At 47.3% G+C, this 17313-nt stretch overlaps 1 pseudogene; it reads right to left on the bottom strand.

Annotated features, from left to right (window-relative positions):
• Positions 1-201: 201 nt before the first annotated feature.
• Positions 202-17034, bottom strand: LOC144118543 (uncharacterized; annotated as a pseudogene).
• Between the last annotated feature and the right edge of the window lie 279 nt (positions 17035-17313).

Consider the following 17313-nt stretch of genomic DNA (forward strand, 5'->3'; position numbering starts at 1 on the left):
TGCAAGAGCACCGACATGGGAGAGCGCATTGGCGGCACTTCACGGGTCCTTCGATGTGTCTTATATCCACCGTGAATTCAGAAATATAACTCAGGTGCCGTATCTCTTGTGCAGTGTATGAGCTTTGATTCACACGAAAAGCCAAAGTTAAGGTATTGTGGTCCGTGAGCACATAAAAAACGGCTCCTTCCAAGATGTGACTTAAGTGCCAAATTCACGGCCGAACGCACTGTAGCGTTTTTCTGCGGGCTTGAGCTTCTGGAAGAAGAAACGCAGCGGGAACCAACAGTCGTCCTGAAGCTGTTGCAGGACGGCGCCTCCAGCTGCACCAGAGGCGTCGGTGATGAGACGCAACGGAACATTGGCCAGTGGTGTTCTTGGCGGCTTGGAATGCGGTTTCGGCAGATTACGTCCATTCGAGAGGAGTGTGAGGACCATGCGGTGACCTTGAATGATCGGTGAGAGGAAGGGTAATGCGGGCAATTCCGGGCAAGAAACGTCGGTGGAAGTTCAGGAGGCGGAGGAACTCGCGAAGCTTGCGAAGGGACTTGGGGCGAGGAAAGTCGCGGATGGCGCGCACCTTGCTCTCCAAAGGTCGAATGCCCTGCGCTGTGACACGATGGCTAAGGAACTCGATGGCGTCGACGCCAAAAACGCACTTGGCCGGATTGATGACGAGTCCTGCTCTTCGAGGCGTGAAAAGAGCAAGCGCAGGTGTTCAGCGTGTTATTCTAACGAGGAACTGGCAACCAGCAGATCATCGAGGTACGCGAACACAAAACGCAGGCCGCGAGTGACCTCGTTGATGAAGCGTTGGAATGTCTGAGCAGCGTTTCGCAGGCCAAAGGGCATACGGACGTACTCGAAGAGGCCAAACGGTGTTACAATTGCAGTCTTAGGGATGTCTGCAGGCTCCATCGGCATGTGAGGGTAGGCTTTCACTAGGTCAGTCTTGGAAAATATGGTCATGTCATGCAGGTCGGCCGCAAAGTCATGAATATGAAGGAGAGGATATGGATCAGGGACAGTGCGGGCGTTAAGGGCACGATAGTCGCCGCAGGGACGCCAATCGCCGGGGTCATGTTTCGGAACCATATGCAGCGCTAAAGATCAACTGCTGGAGGACTGCCGAATGATGCCCAATTGCAGCATATGGTCGAATTCGCGGCGGGCAATGAAGTGGCGGTTGCCAGCAAGGCAGAGCGGTCGGCAGAAAACTGGAGGGCCCGTAGTGACTATGTGGTGCGTCACAGTGCGACGGACGGGAAGCTCAAGGTTGCAGGGCCGCGTGATGGCAGTAATATCGGCCAGAACCGTAGCAAAGACGGATGACGGCAGCTGCGGAGCGGCTTGGAGCATGGGGGAGGCCACCGGGACGAGGAAGCCGTTCACAGACAAGCCAGTCGTGTGGCCCACCAGTCGACGAGATTGAAGGTCGAAACCAGGCCAAAGTGGCGAGAAAGTCCACTTCGAGGATGGCAAACCGCACGTCCGCGATAATGAAAATCCATCGGAACGTGCGATGTCAGTGCACGTTAAAGATCCCCAGGTGGTCGAAATTATTCCGGAGCCCTCCACTACGGGACCTCATTCTTCCTTTCTTCTTTCACTCCCTCCTTTATCCCTTCCCTTACGGCGCGGTTCAGGTGTCCAACGATATATGAGACAGATACTGCGCCATTTCCTTTCCCCCAAAAAACCAATTATAATTACAATTATCGGAACGTGCGGCGTAAGCCCAAATCGAGGGTGACTGAGCGCTGTACATAGGGAGCGATCTGGGAGGTGTTGACCGCCTGCAAAGGCGATCCTTGCACAACGCGTTGCCAATCGAGGCGTGAGGCAGGCACGAGGCTAACCTGTGCACAGGTGTCTACAAGGAAGCGGCATCCCGAGATCCTGTTGGCGACGTATAGTAGGCGGCTGGATGTAGAGCCAGAGTCACCGGCCGCCATCAATGACTCGCTGGCACGTTTCCCGACCATAGGCAAGGCTGCCGGCACTGACGGACACCGGCGCCGAACTTGCGGTGGTACTAGCAGAACCCATCACGGGCAGAGCTCGATGGATGACTGGAACTGGAACGATGGCGCAACCGTTGGTGAGAGGAACGCTGGTAGTGACGAGGAATAGACGCTAGCAGTGCGGCAACGGTGCTCGTGAGGTGGTTGATTTTAGCCTAGAGGCATGACTGCCGGTTTACGAGGGTGGACGACGCGGCGGAAGAAATTGCAGCCACAGAACACGGGCCAGAGTAGTCAGAGACGTGGTCAGCCAACTCCGCGAGCTTATCCAAGTTAACATCACCTGCTGCAGCCTGGACGACCACGAGCTCCTGAGGCAGGCGCTGAAGGAACAGCTCACGGAGTAGCGGGCTGTTGACGTCTGTGGGCGATCGCCGAGCAGCTGTCGCATGCGATGGAGGAGCTGAGATGGTCAACAGTCGCCAAGGTCCACAGTGCTGAGAAACTGCTGCAGGCGGGTGCGCTCCGAGATGGTTTTCCGGGCCAGGATCGTAGCCTTGAAGTGATCATACGCGTAGGAAGGTCGGGCGTCTTCAAAACGTCGTAAAACACGTCATTATCTCGGGGGAGAGAGTCGACACGACGTCGAGATACTTCACGCGTTGTGAAGTGATGCGCCGAAGGTAGAACACAGCCTCCACTTGCGTGAACCATACGACAGAATTCTGAGGCCAAAATGATGGCAGGTGAACTTGGATGCTGGCTATGTCCTCCGCAGCGGGTGTATGAGCCGGGACCTGGGGCCTGGGTGCCGCAACCGTGGTGGCTTTATCCACATCCATCACATACGGGTTTACCAAACTGTAGAGGGGCAGAGACTTAGTCCCTTACAAATTAACGGAGCGCGACGCGGACGAAGCCAACAGGCCAGGAACCAGGAATCAACTGTCTTTAGTCTATTCCGCACGTGGCCCCATGTAGCCAGCGCGAGCGCTTGTCACGAGCCGAGGCAGCGCAGCACTACTGACGGTGATAGTGCCGCTACGCAGTGCACTGAAAGACAGGGGGGGGGGGGGGAGGGTTGTCCAGTCTTATTCCCAGCGTGTTCAATGCATTTTTCCGCCTTTGTAAGTTATAAATTTGCCCCGTAAGAATTTGGAGAGATACACACAAAATCTAGCACCTTTACACATTTGGTCAGCTTTGGCGGAACTGGAATCATCAATCTGGCTACTTGGATATGTGGAAACAACATGAGGCAGTATGAATCCTGTCCCTCTGTGTATGTACTGCTCGGCGTGCTCAAGGAGCCTGTTTACAACTATATAGAGTTCTCCAGCATACTTAGCAAAGCACTGAATTGATGCAAAGGTTCTCTCCTCACCAACTACATACAAAACTGTGAAATTGTTTCGCTTTGGCTGCTTTTCATAGAGCACAGAAGAAAATGTGTGTGCACCAATTGTAACTTTTCTATACAGACTGACATTGTCCATTGAAGAAAAGAAAGAATCAATGCCCTTCTGGCTACTGCAGTTGGTCGGCATGATGCACCATGATAAATAAAAGTTTTAGACGACAAGTTCGTGAACACTTTCAATCTTGCGTAACACAAAATCGACATCAGAAATCTCCTTTCCCTCATTCTGGAGAGCGCTCAGCGCATTGCTCAAGCAAACTAATTGTGAAAGCTGTTTTTCAATGCTCTGGGTTCCTTTAATAGGGCGCAGCAATTGCCCATTCCTGTTCTCAAAAAGAAATGCTGATGTGCACCAGAGTGGCCCCCAGTTTCTCACTGATTCAACAAGATGCAAAAGCTGATGTACATTAAAGGAGCAGTGGCGTGCTCCAAATAAGGCATGAACACCATCAACCAATTTGAATAACAATTTTTCTGCCACATCAACCTGCTCGGAAGAAACAGACTCTGACAGCAACATATAGATTCCACCAACAAGGCGATTAAAGTGCTCCAGGTAAGCATCTGGTAGGGTGCCAGACAGAACCGGAAAACAATAAAACAGAAGCCATGCACGCAGTTCATTAGCCTTCCAGTAGCACCTGTGTTTGAGGGAACGCGGAGTTCTAGTTATGCAATCTGGTGGCTTAATTGCTAGAAGTTTGCTGTCCACCACATCTACCCGGCGCCCAATGTACCATGGCTGACCATGATGTTTAGTGTCAAACCAAAGACAGAGAAATGTTCTCACCACCCAAAGGAGGACACAGTGCATATAATCAACTACGAAGCCAGTGCTGCAGTCGAAACCTGGGATGAGGTTTTTAATAGTAGGGCCTTTAACACCTTTTACCGGATGGCCTTTGCTGACAGCTTGTTCAGCTTGCCGCCTCATTCTATGACCATTCCTTAGAGTGTACGTTTTCCCAGGGATGTAAACGTGTACGTGACCTTTGCTTGGCAGCATTTGTTGGTTATCCTGGGCGCTCGTAGAATGAGCAACCATACAACCCATTAAATTGCCGAATTCTTTGCAGCTTCGCTCTTGCTACAGCATCAACTGATGACACAGGAGCGAAGACATATGATGTTACAGTTTTGCCTGTTTCGGGATGTCTCCATGTAAGCCCGTTAGTTGCAAGGCGACGCAACTCCAAAAAGGTTTCAGGAATGCGTTCATCAATGGTTTCACACCAAACCACAAGAGTGTCAGGATTTGAAATTTTTTTCGAACGAGAGGCGGAAGTTCAGGGATAACACAGTGGACTGGCCAAAGGGATCTTATGGAACTCTTGAATACCTGCACACCATCAGTATTCCAGAGGAGCGTGAAGTTAAATTCTGATGAGTGGGCAGCACTGCCTTGGTACATTGTGCCATCCACAATGTCTTCTAGAGGGTGATCACTGGCTGAACTCACTCTTTTCATAAAATACTTATATATTTTGTCTTTTTCAAGAAATGGCCGTAATGTATCAGTAGTAGTAGTAGTAGTAGTAATAAAGACTTTTATTCGACCATAATTTATAGGCCGAGCATGTCGACCGCCTGGGCGACCAGAAGCCGCTGTTCTTCTTCCCCTTCAGCGCCAAGCCAGTCGAGCCAGGTGGTGATGGATAGAAAGGGTGGGGGGAAGGAACCCGACTGCTGAGCAGCCGGGCAATAGAAGAGGCAATGGGCCAGGTCCGCATAGATGCAGGGGCAGTTGGGACAGGAAGGGTCCGATCGATAGCGATAGAGGAAGAGGCGGGACGGGGTGATAAGTGCATTCATCTGAATGTGCCGAAGAAGGCGAGACTCCGGCACCGTGAGTGATGGATGAGGAGGAGGGTAAAGGCGTTTGTCGAGGCGGAGCTCAAGGTAGACCTCTTTTATGGTGCGGCGAAGGGTGAGCCTTCCACCGTTCTCCGAGGGCTTGGGCCAGGGGATCAACGGTGCCCGGAAAAGTGTGTCGCGGGCGAGCTGATGAGCCAGCTCATTGCCGTCAATCCCTGAATGCCCAGGGACCCAGCGGAGGAAAACGATGGAAGGCTGCAGTGCGGAGACCGCTCGTTCGACCTCCTGTTGGAGAGAAGGGGTCAGGGTGCGTTTCTGTATGTGGTGTATAGCGGCTTGTGAGTCTGAATAGACTGTGTACTCTTGGAGAGAGGGAAGGAGGGCAAATGACTGGAGGGCATGCGCAATGGCGAGAACCTCGAGGGACAATGCGTCTGGAGGGTGTAGATACGGCCCGCTGGTGTGGGTTTCAGGAGCAGGGAGGTGTGGATGGTACAGGGCGTAGCCGCAGGAACCTCGAGGAGCCACGAAGGAGGCATCCGTGTAAGCTACACCCTGGATATCAAAGAGAGGAGAATGGTGCTGTGCGGCCGCATGACGACGTCCGGCGTGCAGGACGGGGGACATGTTGGTCGGGAGGGGAAGGATACGAAGATTGGGAGCGGGGGTGGGAATAGGAGAGGTAAACGGGGAGATTGGAATGGGCGAGATACCCGCTTGAGTCAATAACCACTGACCCTGACGGGTAAGGGAAAGCCGGGCAAGTTGCAAGTCACGATGGAGACTGAGAAGAGAACGAAGAGGATGGAAGAGGCCTGTGGCAAAGAGCTTAGTGGTAGAGGTAGTGATAGGGAGGTTGAGAGCTGCCTTGTAGAGGCCCACAAGGGCAGTCTCGAGAGTGTTAAGTTGAGTCTGATTGAAGGAAGCGTAGGGTGCAAAGTACAAGACTTTGTTGAGGGCCAGCGCGTGGGCAACGCGGCACGCGTGAGCCTCGTGGAGACCTGAGCGTCGAGTGACCACGCGCCGCAGGAGGTGAGTTACAGAGTGGCAGGTGGTGACAGCGCGGTGGAGGGCTTGCACATTCTTAGCCGCATGCAAAGGGAAGCCAAGAACTTTGCACTGTGTGACGACAGGAATCGGAGAGCCAGAAAGGTGGAGAGAGACGAAGTGGTTGTGTGAGCGCTGGTAGGAGGAATGGTTGAGAAGGAGAAGCTCGGATTTCTCAGGAGCAGGAGAGAGGCCAGCGGTGGTGAGAAAGGAGTCGATGAGATCTAGGCCACGTTGCAGGGTGTCCTGACACTCCTCATCAAAGCTGGGGCAGGCTGTTTTGTCCACTTCACGATATTCCTGACAGTTTTTGCAAAAAAAAGTGTCTGCACTTCTGTGCCTCTTTGAAATCCTGACAACAACTTGAAGAATTTAAACGTTGTGTTTGGAAGTGTGTTGGAAGATGTCAACAGAGCTGAAAAAATGAACAAAAATCTGGTCCAAACGCTCTCTGTTTAGTTTAAATTTGAAAAACAGTACCAATAAAATGAGGCATGCGTCAACATTGCTGAAAGCACTGCCCTCAAAAAGTGCACGCTTAGTAGTGTCGGGGCTCCCGGAAGTGATTGGATTAAAAGAACCTGCAGAATCGATCTCAGATGTGGAACAGTTCTTTGGATTATCCTACTCACTCTCACTGCATGAGACAGCACTGGATATATCACCCTGTCTATCGTCCAGAGCTGAGGGTGACGAAGTGCCACTAACGAAGTAGCTAGGAGTCTCGCTGGAGCCAGGAGTCTCGCTGGAACCAGAAGTCTCACTGAAGCCAGAAGCCACGCCGGAGCTTGCTGCAAACGATGCTTGCCAGCGCCGGCAGGTTTCCCGTGGAAGCTAAAATACAAATTATAAGTATTTGTACTTCACATGAACATTTGTAGCAACTCAATTATGAGCTTGTACTCCTTGAAGTACTCCTACTTGAAGCCAAGTCAAGCTCGCTTCTGGTTGCGCCCCAGTGAGCATGCTCTCAATGGCACATTATACATCCTCCTATAATTGTAACAATCTGAACATGCTCTCAATGACACATTATACCTTTTCTTCCAATTGTAACAATATGAAGCAAGCGGATAACAAAGCAAAGAATGGCAAAGCACAAGAAATGTAATGTAATGAAAGGAATCAAAAAGGGACATAAAAGACTTTCTGCACAGTGTTGCAATATGCTGGTAGGGCCATGCCTGAAGGCACACTGAGGACAATTTGATTAAACTGCAATTGCTAGAAGAGATCAATTTCTTGGTATTTCAAGGCTCTCTTCACATCTCTTTTTAACAGCAAAAATATATTCTTGCATTTTTCTTGATATTAGCTACCAACAAATGAAGTGGAAACCAATGTTCAGTTGGGCTCGATTTAATGGCACTAGGCTACTAAGGGCATCATGCGCCAAGCGCAAGGTTTAGTGTGTATATAGGTGAGAGACATCAAAATGGTTGTTTAAAAAATCATGTCTGGTTTAAAAGCTTTGCTTCTTTCAAGAATGAAACGACACATGAGATATTGACGAGTGAATTTTGTCCTAAGATTAGGCTGGGATGGAATGGGATATGTTTCTAAAAAAAAATCTGGGAAGTGTTCTTTCCTCAGTTTATCCAGTCCACTACACGAGCATAAAATGTGCTTTACTGTATCTCTTTTCCACACAGCTCACATGCTGGTCTCTGATGTTTAGCAAGAATAAAATTGTGTGTAATGTGTGTGTCCAATTCGTAGGTAAAATAAAATGACGTCAATGAAACGGAAACCAGTGTGGACTAATATATATGCATAAATAGAAAAAAGTGCTGCTGTTTACGCACCTCATTTGAAAAAAAATTGTCAGGTGGTGCTAACAGGTGTATTTTTTTCTCTAGTTTATAAAGGCTTTGTTTTCAGTGAAAAATATCACTTATCAATAGAATTAGTCACCAATACAGCCAACTCCTTATTTGATCTTGGTGTCTCTTTAAAGAGAGCATGGGAATGTGTAGCCTTTTAACTATAGCATAGCAGTGGCTAATACCTGGGAATCCAATGTGCTGGTTATTACAGAACGCAGCAAAAACTTTTACGACCATTTTCACAAACATAAAGAAAACAGCCGCTCCTTCACTCTTGGGTCAATCTTGATTCATGATTTCAATATTTCTGCGGAGAAAGCCTCCTCAAGAAATCTCCTTCCACTCGAGGTGCCGTGAATGGCCCACAAAGGTTGAGATAAAGGCCAAAATGTGGCCCACGATCTGCATGCCGCTCTATGTAACATATATATTTCGTCATGCTGAGTCTTCTAAACAACTTTTACAAGCAATTTCTACATTCACAACCCAGTAAAACGTGTTTTGTGGGCTGCAATAACCAGCAGATGCAGTGAAAGATGTCTGGAAACACTTTTGCGTGTGGAAATGGTCTCTGCTGGTGATGCACAGCCCATGTAAAACAAGACGTTGTTCAAGAATGGTCTGAAAGCTAGTTATGTTTATTTGGGTTTCGTGTAAAATTTGTTACCCTTCCCTTTGCCCTCGCGAAGCTCAGGGCTCGGGTGTGGTGAAAACACCGCATGCTTCTATGCAGCAAGTTGCAACACATGCACCCAAACCAAAGAGCTCAACTCTCTAAAAATTAATGTCTCTTGCGGGTTCAAAGCAAGCTGGGGGCTGTGATTACAAATGTGCTTGAAAAGCCGTGCCTTTTACTGACCACAAATACTCCTTTTGTGGAACAAGCAAATCAGTGCTCTCCTTGGACAGCACTACGCGTCGAAAGACATGCATACCCTGCGGCGATAGGCAAGCTGTTGGTGCGCAGATCCCAGATGCTCGCACAGGTTGACAGTTTCTCCGATGCCCCCCAGCTTCCTGTATGCAACACGCCATTCCCCACAAGTGAGCAGCTGTATGTGGAAGCTGCCACGCACATCGAGCTCGCTATTAGCCGCCAACTGCACTCCACAACTTGGCACACGGTAGTCTTTGATACATTACTCAGGTGTCAAAAGATGGCTTGAAATGTGCCCATGCCACAGCATCATTACGCGATTATCAGTAGGCTCGGTATTTTCAGCTTTTAATCGAAAAACACTGATAAACATCCGCTGTTAAAAATATTATGGCATCGGTTAAAACTGAAAAATGCCACTTTTTGGTTTGTTCATCCTGGCATAGGACCCACATTCAAATAAACACTTCCCATTTACTTCCTTTCACAGAACAGAAACAGGAAATCAGGCACTCAGAAATGCAGCCTAGGGGAAGGTGGGGGCACTTGAGGCTCTGCCGTGCCAGCCGCCGAAATGAACCCGCTAGCATCTCCGTTGCTCTAGCAATAAACAATTTTTTTGCAGCTATCTGTAAGTCAGCTTCTCTCCAAGGCTTGTTTTTCCAACAACAAGATCTCAGTCCCTGATGACACTTCCTCATTCTTCATGGAATTAGTACTAGGAGGCCTGGTAGGAAAGCTGCCAATGAATTTAGTTGATATGAACTGATCGACAGAATGAGTGTACGGACGAGTGCAATATGAAAGAGTTCGAGTCAGAGTTCCACAGTTGCCACCAGTACAAGGTGAGCGCCGTTATCAACCCTCATATAAGCATAGCAGCGATAGAGGAGCGCTCAAGGTAACACCGGCGCAACTAAGAGATATACTTGAGGATATCAAGCTTTTCCAAAACTCGAGGAACGATTCAAGTGAAGGTATGTTTCTGGTCACATGGAGCAAAAGTTAAAGTCAAGGCATGTTAATCAATTTGTTTATTAGCCTAGTGCCATCTGCACCTCAGTTAGATTTCAGTGCAAGCTAGGAGAAATAAAGAATCAGAGTGCACATTTGAGAACAGCATAAAAAATGATGTTTCCTTTCACTACTACAAAATTTCAGTTTCTACAGATGAAAGGGTAAACAAAAGTGTAAACTTTTATATGAAATTTAAAATGACAAAGAAGGTCGCCTGTTCCAAATTAGCCAGAAACATGAAGGCAATAAGGCACCCAAAACTCACGCAACAGACAAAAGATGTAGCTATGTTTAACATGAAATATTTCACATAAAATGCAAGAGAGCTTTATGCCAAAAGCAACCCAGGAAGGCGTGCCTCTCACTGCTACTACAGACAGTTACAGCTTTCTTGGCCTCGTATTCCCTCCAATCGCACCTTTTACTAAACATAAACAAGCATTTAGATCAGCAAAGTTTTTATCTTGCTTGAACTTTCTAATGAGGACCAAACTAACATTAGAATGATAATTTATTTCTTAAAGCAGCTAAGCATGTTCAACACATTTCTGGTTTAAATATGAGACAGTGATTAGAAGGTTAATGCATCCATTGCCCATGCATACTAGTGAGCTGTCTGCTTTCATGCAGCAACCATTACCTATATACATGTCTGAATCAATGTACTGAGTCAAGATCATGTGAAAAGTGCAGACTTACTAGTTGTCCTGCATTCCACAGGCACAATTTTGTAAGGGCCGCGCATTCTGCTTGGATCCATCTTTGAGTGGCAACGAAACCACAACAGTTTTTGTACCTGACAGAATAAGAGCAAAGTGTTTGAAATAGTTTGTCAAGCGTATTGTACCCTAGACAATGTGGCAAAACATTCGAGCATAAAATCTATACACCGTTCATGCACTCGCAAGTTTTTTTACTTGAACAAGCAATGAAATTATGTGATAAGAAAAAATTCAGACATATTCTGTAACAAAACTGCCACGCCATACGCATGGTAATATCACAAATAAAGTTTTACAGGACGCATGTTTTTAGAAAAAAAAAAGTTCATAGCTCTGCCTCGCGAAACAGCCGTGTGATAGTGCCAGCGGATAGAGCATGTACGCACACGTCCCGTTAACTTTTGGCCCTCCCAGTACATGAAATAGAAACCCAAAACACTATTGTGGCCATGCATTTCTGAACGACTCCGTCTGTGCGCACGACGTTGTGATCCTTAACCGGGAAAGGTATGCGCACGATGCGACCTTAGCGCCCTCAGCGGCGGAGGCGGCTGCAGCAGCGGTTTGCCTGCTGTCGAGCTCCGCCGAAGTCTCCCTCTAAATATGGCTCACAGACGGTGGTTTTGTCTTATCCTCGCCCGCTTCCTTGTGCTACGTTACCTTGTCCAAGTGTGCCTGCATAGACTTGACGGTACCAAAGCAGCATCCGTCCAGCGCCAGATGGTCTCATACGTACGCGCGACGTTGCTTTGCTTGCTCCATTTTTTCGCCCGCCATCCGTGATTGATTTGGATCAGAGATTTGCACCTCCCTGCTCTGTCACAGCTAGACGTCACTTCAGACAAATTCAGTGCAAAATTCTACGCGTATGGCGACGTGCATGGTTATCTATCTGCATGGCTATCTGCGGTACATCTAGCAGTCACCAAATTTTCCTTTGCAAACATATCCGGCCGCAGTAGCAGCGGACCTACGAAAGCCGGATGCATGCAAATTGAGTTTTGGCCCACCGTGCACGGGAGTTCTGGTTATGACTTATTATGCCACACACTGCACTTTTACTTAATGGAAAGAAATAATTATTATTGTTCCTTCTGATAAATTGCCGGAAAAGTGTAGTTCTACTCTACCACTGTTTCCTCGCATGCCTGGCTATGCTTTTTCATTGTGAACTACTAGAACTTATTGTGACAGTCTTTAAAAGTTGCACTTCACACGGCTCCACGATTCCAGGCAGGCAGCCACTTCGCTGAGCAGAGAATGTAGCATTGCTAGAAAAGCAGTTATAAGCTGCTCAGTGTTAACTCGGAAAGCAGGAATCAAATGATTAAGCATTTTATTAGCACACTATTTATTCGAATGCACAGCACATGGGACAAAACCAGGATCGCCAAATATACTGCTTCTTCACAGATACGCATGACCTGTTGAAAAACAAAAAGAGCACTTTAGTACATGTGTATGACAACATTGTAATTGTGAGGCCAAATTATTACCAGTGAAACCACTCGAGGCATTGGTCGCATGCAATCATCTTCAACTCGCCATCATCCTTCTCTTTGCATTGTCCGCAGCACCACACATCTCCATTTTTTTTTGCTGCAACTGTGAACAGGTGATAAATATTTACTGAGACAAAGTATCACAGGTATAAATGTAATCAAGAGAAAACATTTTTACAAGATGATGTGAGCAGCTGCCATGCATCTGGCTTAAAATGCTTTTTCAGTTTGGGTAAAGATACCCTGTAGTCGAGAATCGAGAAGGGCACTTGGCAGCTGCTCAGGACGGACTTCAATGTCCTGCTCATTTAAGAGGCCCTGCCCAGTAAGGACATGTACTGCGGCATCCTTGCCAGCTATGCCAGCTAAAAGCACTGAAAAAAAAAATGAACTGAGATATATAATTCACAATTGTGTGCACCAGAAAATTTCAACAAAAAGACAATTTTGTAGCCTTCTATGAACACTTTGCTTTTTGTTTTTCTTGCATGACACAAAATGGCACCGCAACATTTAGTGTTTAGAGGGAGCTTGGAACAGTGGCAAAAAAGTTACGAGGTGAGTGATGCACGCAGCTGCCTATGAGTTTACGCGATTCCGTAGCCGACAGCCGATGCATGCCAAAAGTGAGGAGAGTGGAGATGTGATGCGAGTGCAGAGCCGGTTTCCTTTGTCAGCAGCAGCTGAAGAGGGGTACACATGCGAGTAGTGGACTTCTCTGACTCCCACACTTCTCTCATGGTTATGCGACTGCATGTGTAAGCTCACGTTATCTGTCGATTGTATATGCCTTAAATATATACCTTAAATTTTTGCAGTGCACCATCAGCATACTAAAATTTCAGTACTTCATTTATGGAAACATTTCTGAGCTTTGGTGGCTTCAAGTAACATGTTTAGTGTAAATGCCTGCTGTGTGAATTCTCTAGCATTTATTTCTTGTCTTGATTTTCTTTCTGCTTTAGTCTCCAGATGAAAACTGCATGACACGAAACGTGCATCTACCGAATAATTGAATGTTTTTCTCAGCTGCACTCAGTTTACTGCTAACAAATTAAAAAAAAGACTGCTGGCGGTTTGGCATGGCAAAGCATGAAATATTGTGTGAAAGCACGGATTTTTCTTCTGGTGGCACCACCGCTACATACCTCAAAGTGTTTTTGAGGTGTTCACTGGCCCACGGAGCCAGTTATGTGCCGTTCCTTTCCTTAAAATGAACGGAGGTATAAGTCTTCTACTGGTTTTGATAAAAGTAAAGGTGCATAACTGCCTCAATTTGTAGGTGGATGTCACCACCTACACAAGGAGCGGCTGAGGTGTCCCCTGACCCAGTGAGCCATTTACATTTGCTACCAGAGGCTTCACACGGGCATACAGGGGGAGTGCGGCTAGATGTGCTTTGGCACTAGAAAGGGCAAGTGCCAGCCTTACTGATGGGCAAAGCTGCACCGAAGGCCTGCTACGCTTTTGCTGTTCATCGGGTACCACGCTTGTGTGGGCCAGTTTTACGAAGCACATTAAAATATCCTACGTGTGTCTTGCGCCTCAGCAGTCAGTTTAAAAAAGGTACTGGTTCTCCCTGTCTCTTGCGCTTCTGAACTTTCCGCTGACGAAGGCGCTTGGTGGGACGCCCTTTGGCTTTGACAATGGGAAGTTTAATGGCACATGCTTCTTCAGTCACATTTCCCGCCACTTTATTTGTGACCGTTTTTTCTAATGTACTATATTCGCTTTTGGGCGCCTCCTCATATTCACTGCTGCCATCGGAATCCATAGAGCCGTGCATTTTTTCCGCCTCGCTTCCCTTCAGCCATGCTGTGTTTATGTCTTCAAGAATCCTTAATCGCTTTGCAAAGGTTTCCGACTTGCAGTAAGCCAAAGTGTCAGCAATGGCCTTCATTGTTTGCATTGCGAAATTATACCGCTGATTTCGATTCATTTTTTCAAAGCTTGGTCCAGGCATTGAGAGGATTTCAAGATCTTCTGTGGCCCCATGGTATTCATTGCTGGCTTGCTCACTAGATGACACGAAGTTACTCTGATACCATTTAAACCAACGCTTTCGAACTGCCTGTTGGAGGTCCGGCTGAACATCAAACTTTATGCAAACGGCGAAGAAATGGCGACACAGTAGGCCCATCTTGGAAAAGAATGTGCAATGAAATTTTTGTTCTTCTAGCGATATGTGATGCCAGCCTTCACCAGTTATAGAAGCCACAGCATACTCTTTTTCAGATGTCTGTTTCACTTCGGCGTCACTGTCTTCAGCTTTGATTAGCTGTTTCCTGATCACTGAGCAAGCATATGGTGTCAACACTTTTGAACACACTTCTTGAACTTTGTGCACTTTCATGTGGTTGTAAAACTAACAAGTTTTCAGCAGGGTTACTGAGCGGGCCGCTTTTAGTTGCATTATGGTTGTTAAATTCAGTAATCTGCTCAAGGCATCGTGAAGCTTTGTAGAGGATGAGAGGGCTGTTTTTATGAAACGGTTATGTGCTTCTACTCGGTTAGTTGTTTGCTCCACGGGTAAACTCTTGGTCACAGATGTGACGGGCCCATATGTTCTTCATGGAGTTCCAATTCTACTCGAAGTATTGCACACCTTCTTTACTGGAAAACCTTTCAAACTCGCGTCTTGCTTCATCGTACTTGCTTGCTGTTGGTGCATGCAACATTTGGTTGAATACCACCATCATAAGGTCTCGTTCTTCGACAGACCTTGCAAATTGGCTGGTTGCTGTTCTGAATGCCTTTACAGCATAAAATTGGCACAGTTGTACCGATGGCACACTAGGAAAAGTGCTCCAAATTGCACTGATTTCTGAAAAATCTTTGTCTACGACAATTACATCTGTCTTTTCAGAACATGGGTTTTCCTTGACGAAAAGCTCCAACATTTTGGAGACAAGGTGACACTGTTCAGAAGCAACAAAAGCGTATGCGATCACCTGGCTGTCTCTACAACCGTCTTGTACTAACAAAACAAAAGGTGGCATCTTAAGTTTGTTGGTTGTGTAAGTCGCATCTAGCAGCAGCACTTCTGGAAATGACTGATACGCCTGCTGCATGTGCAGTGTTTGGATCAGGAGAACCTGGAGTTGTTTATCATCATCAGTGACAGGTATAATGTTTGCTTTGTGTTGTTCACGGCAGTTTTCAATCTCTTTAACCAGTAGTTGGGCCTCATCCGCTCCATATATTGAATGCTTCATGTTGTGCAAGTCTTTAGTTGTGACTGTCTTTCCTAAAAGCAATGTAATCAATTCATTACTAAACTATTACTTTCAAACCAAGGCTGTGCTAGTAAAAGAGCTCATCAAAAGAAAAATCAAGCACATTCCTTACCTGTCTTTACGACTAGCTTTCCAACAATTACGCTCGGCAGGACGTTTAGTTCCATCAACGGAAGCACATACTCCTTTTCTTCTTCTGTCAGCCGACGACGCTCTGCATATGATTCAAAAATTTCTTTTCTGACTTCGTGGTTGTGGTTGCAGTCAAGTTTTGTTATTTCAAGCTGCTGGCTTGCGCGTCGTGCTGCAAATACAACTGTAGCTGGACATACTTTCTTCATTGTCCAGCACACAGTTTAGAAACTGTAATCAAACTGACATGCTTGCATGCTTGAAAAGTTTCAATTCCATGTGGCAACAATAGGGGCAAGCTGGTAGTAAAACCTCAAAACATGGAAAAGCATGCACAATGCCAGAGGGCTGTAAACCCTTAGAAGAGCAGAAAGTAGGGCAAGTTGGTTCATATTCATGGATGGTAAAGCACGAAAGGAAAAACAGACAGAAAGACACGGACAGGACAGACCCTCTCTTGCGTCTTGGTTCTCCTACACAGGTTGCAAAAATAGCAGACGGCTCAACATGCCTAACCACAGAATATTGTGCAGTAGCACTATAGTTACGATGGGCACTTAACATCTTTACATGCTGTGAATGTGAAAGCATCCTTTTACCTACAGGCTTTCACACGAAATGCCTTCACAACAAAAGCATTTCACCTAAAGACTTCGAGACAAAGGACTTTACCCTGATGGCATTTACCTTGACGACCTTCACCCAGGTGAAGGCCTGCCAGGTGTACCCACCTGGCAGATTGCCTACAAATCTGTGGGCCGCCTACCACAAAGCAGGCTTCATGGACGTAGGCACGAGTTTTTTTTTTTTTGAGGAACGGAAATGGTGGCCACCGGAACCGCACAGTAGGGGAAGGGAGGAAGGTGGGAGTTAAAGACGAAAGAGAGAAAGAGGTGCCGTAGTGGAGGACTCCGGAATAATTATCTTTAACGTGCACTGACATCGCACCGCACACGAGCACCTTTGCATTTCGCCTGCATCGAAACACCGCCGCCGCGGCCGGGTTCGAACCCGGGAACGTATGCCGGAAACCGGAAAATGCGTCTAATAGTGCTGCTGCACTAAAATTTGAGTCAGTTGTCAAAAAGTTCGCACAATGGAAATAAATGCAACCTGACTCTTTTTTTCTTCTGCTAGTTGTTAACTCCATGAGAATATAGTAACCATTATCAGTACACAGGGCTGAGCCCATAAGGTGCTCTATAGACAGAGTCGCCGCAACTAAGAAAGTATTCAATCTCACCTTTGCTGAGGTCGTACGCCTGTTGCTGTGGACCTGAGCTCTCCTCCATGCTTGCAAATGCATGTCGCATTTGCATATTTCAGCTTCTCCAGTCGCTCCAAGCAAGCACTGAGCCGCGAATTCGCCACTTCCACCGTCTTTGTAGCTTTATCTACGAAGAGGACATTGTTCTGCACTTGAAACTCGCGGAACGCTCTGTCGAACTCGGCAAAGTCGTTGAACCGTGCTCCAAGCGCGATGACCATGCCTGGGCTGTCCTAATAGTCGAGCGCACCGCCAAGCCACGCAAATTTCCCGCTAATGGTACAGGGTCCTCCACAACCGGCCGTTTCTGCGGTTGATAATCGCAGTAGCCCGGCAAAATTTTCCCGGCAAAACTCGCGAAACTAGACTCCGCGCTGCTGCCTATGGGGAGAGGGGTGGCAGAGGGCCAATCAGAGCGCAGCCCGCGGTCCGAGTTGCCGCTGCTGAACACGTGACCAGCCACATGTGCCGAGCCACGGTGTTAAGCA

This window comes from Amblyomma americanum, chromosome 1 (assembly GCF_052857255.1).
Source record: "Amblyomma americanum isolate KBUSLIRL-KWMA chromosome 1, ASM5285725v1, whole genome shotgun sequence".
Taxonomy (NCBI): Eukaryota; Metazoa; Arthropoda; class Arachnida; order Ixodida; family Ixodidae; genus Amblyomma; species Amblyomma americanum.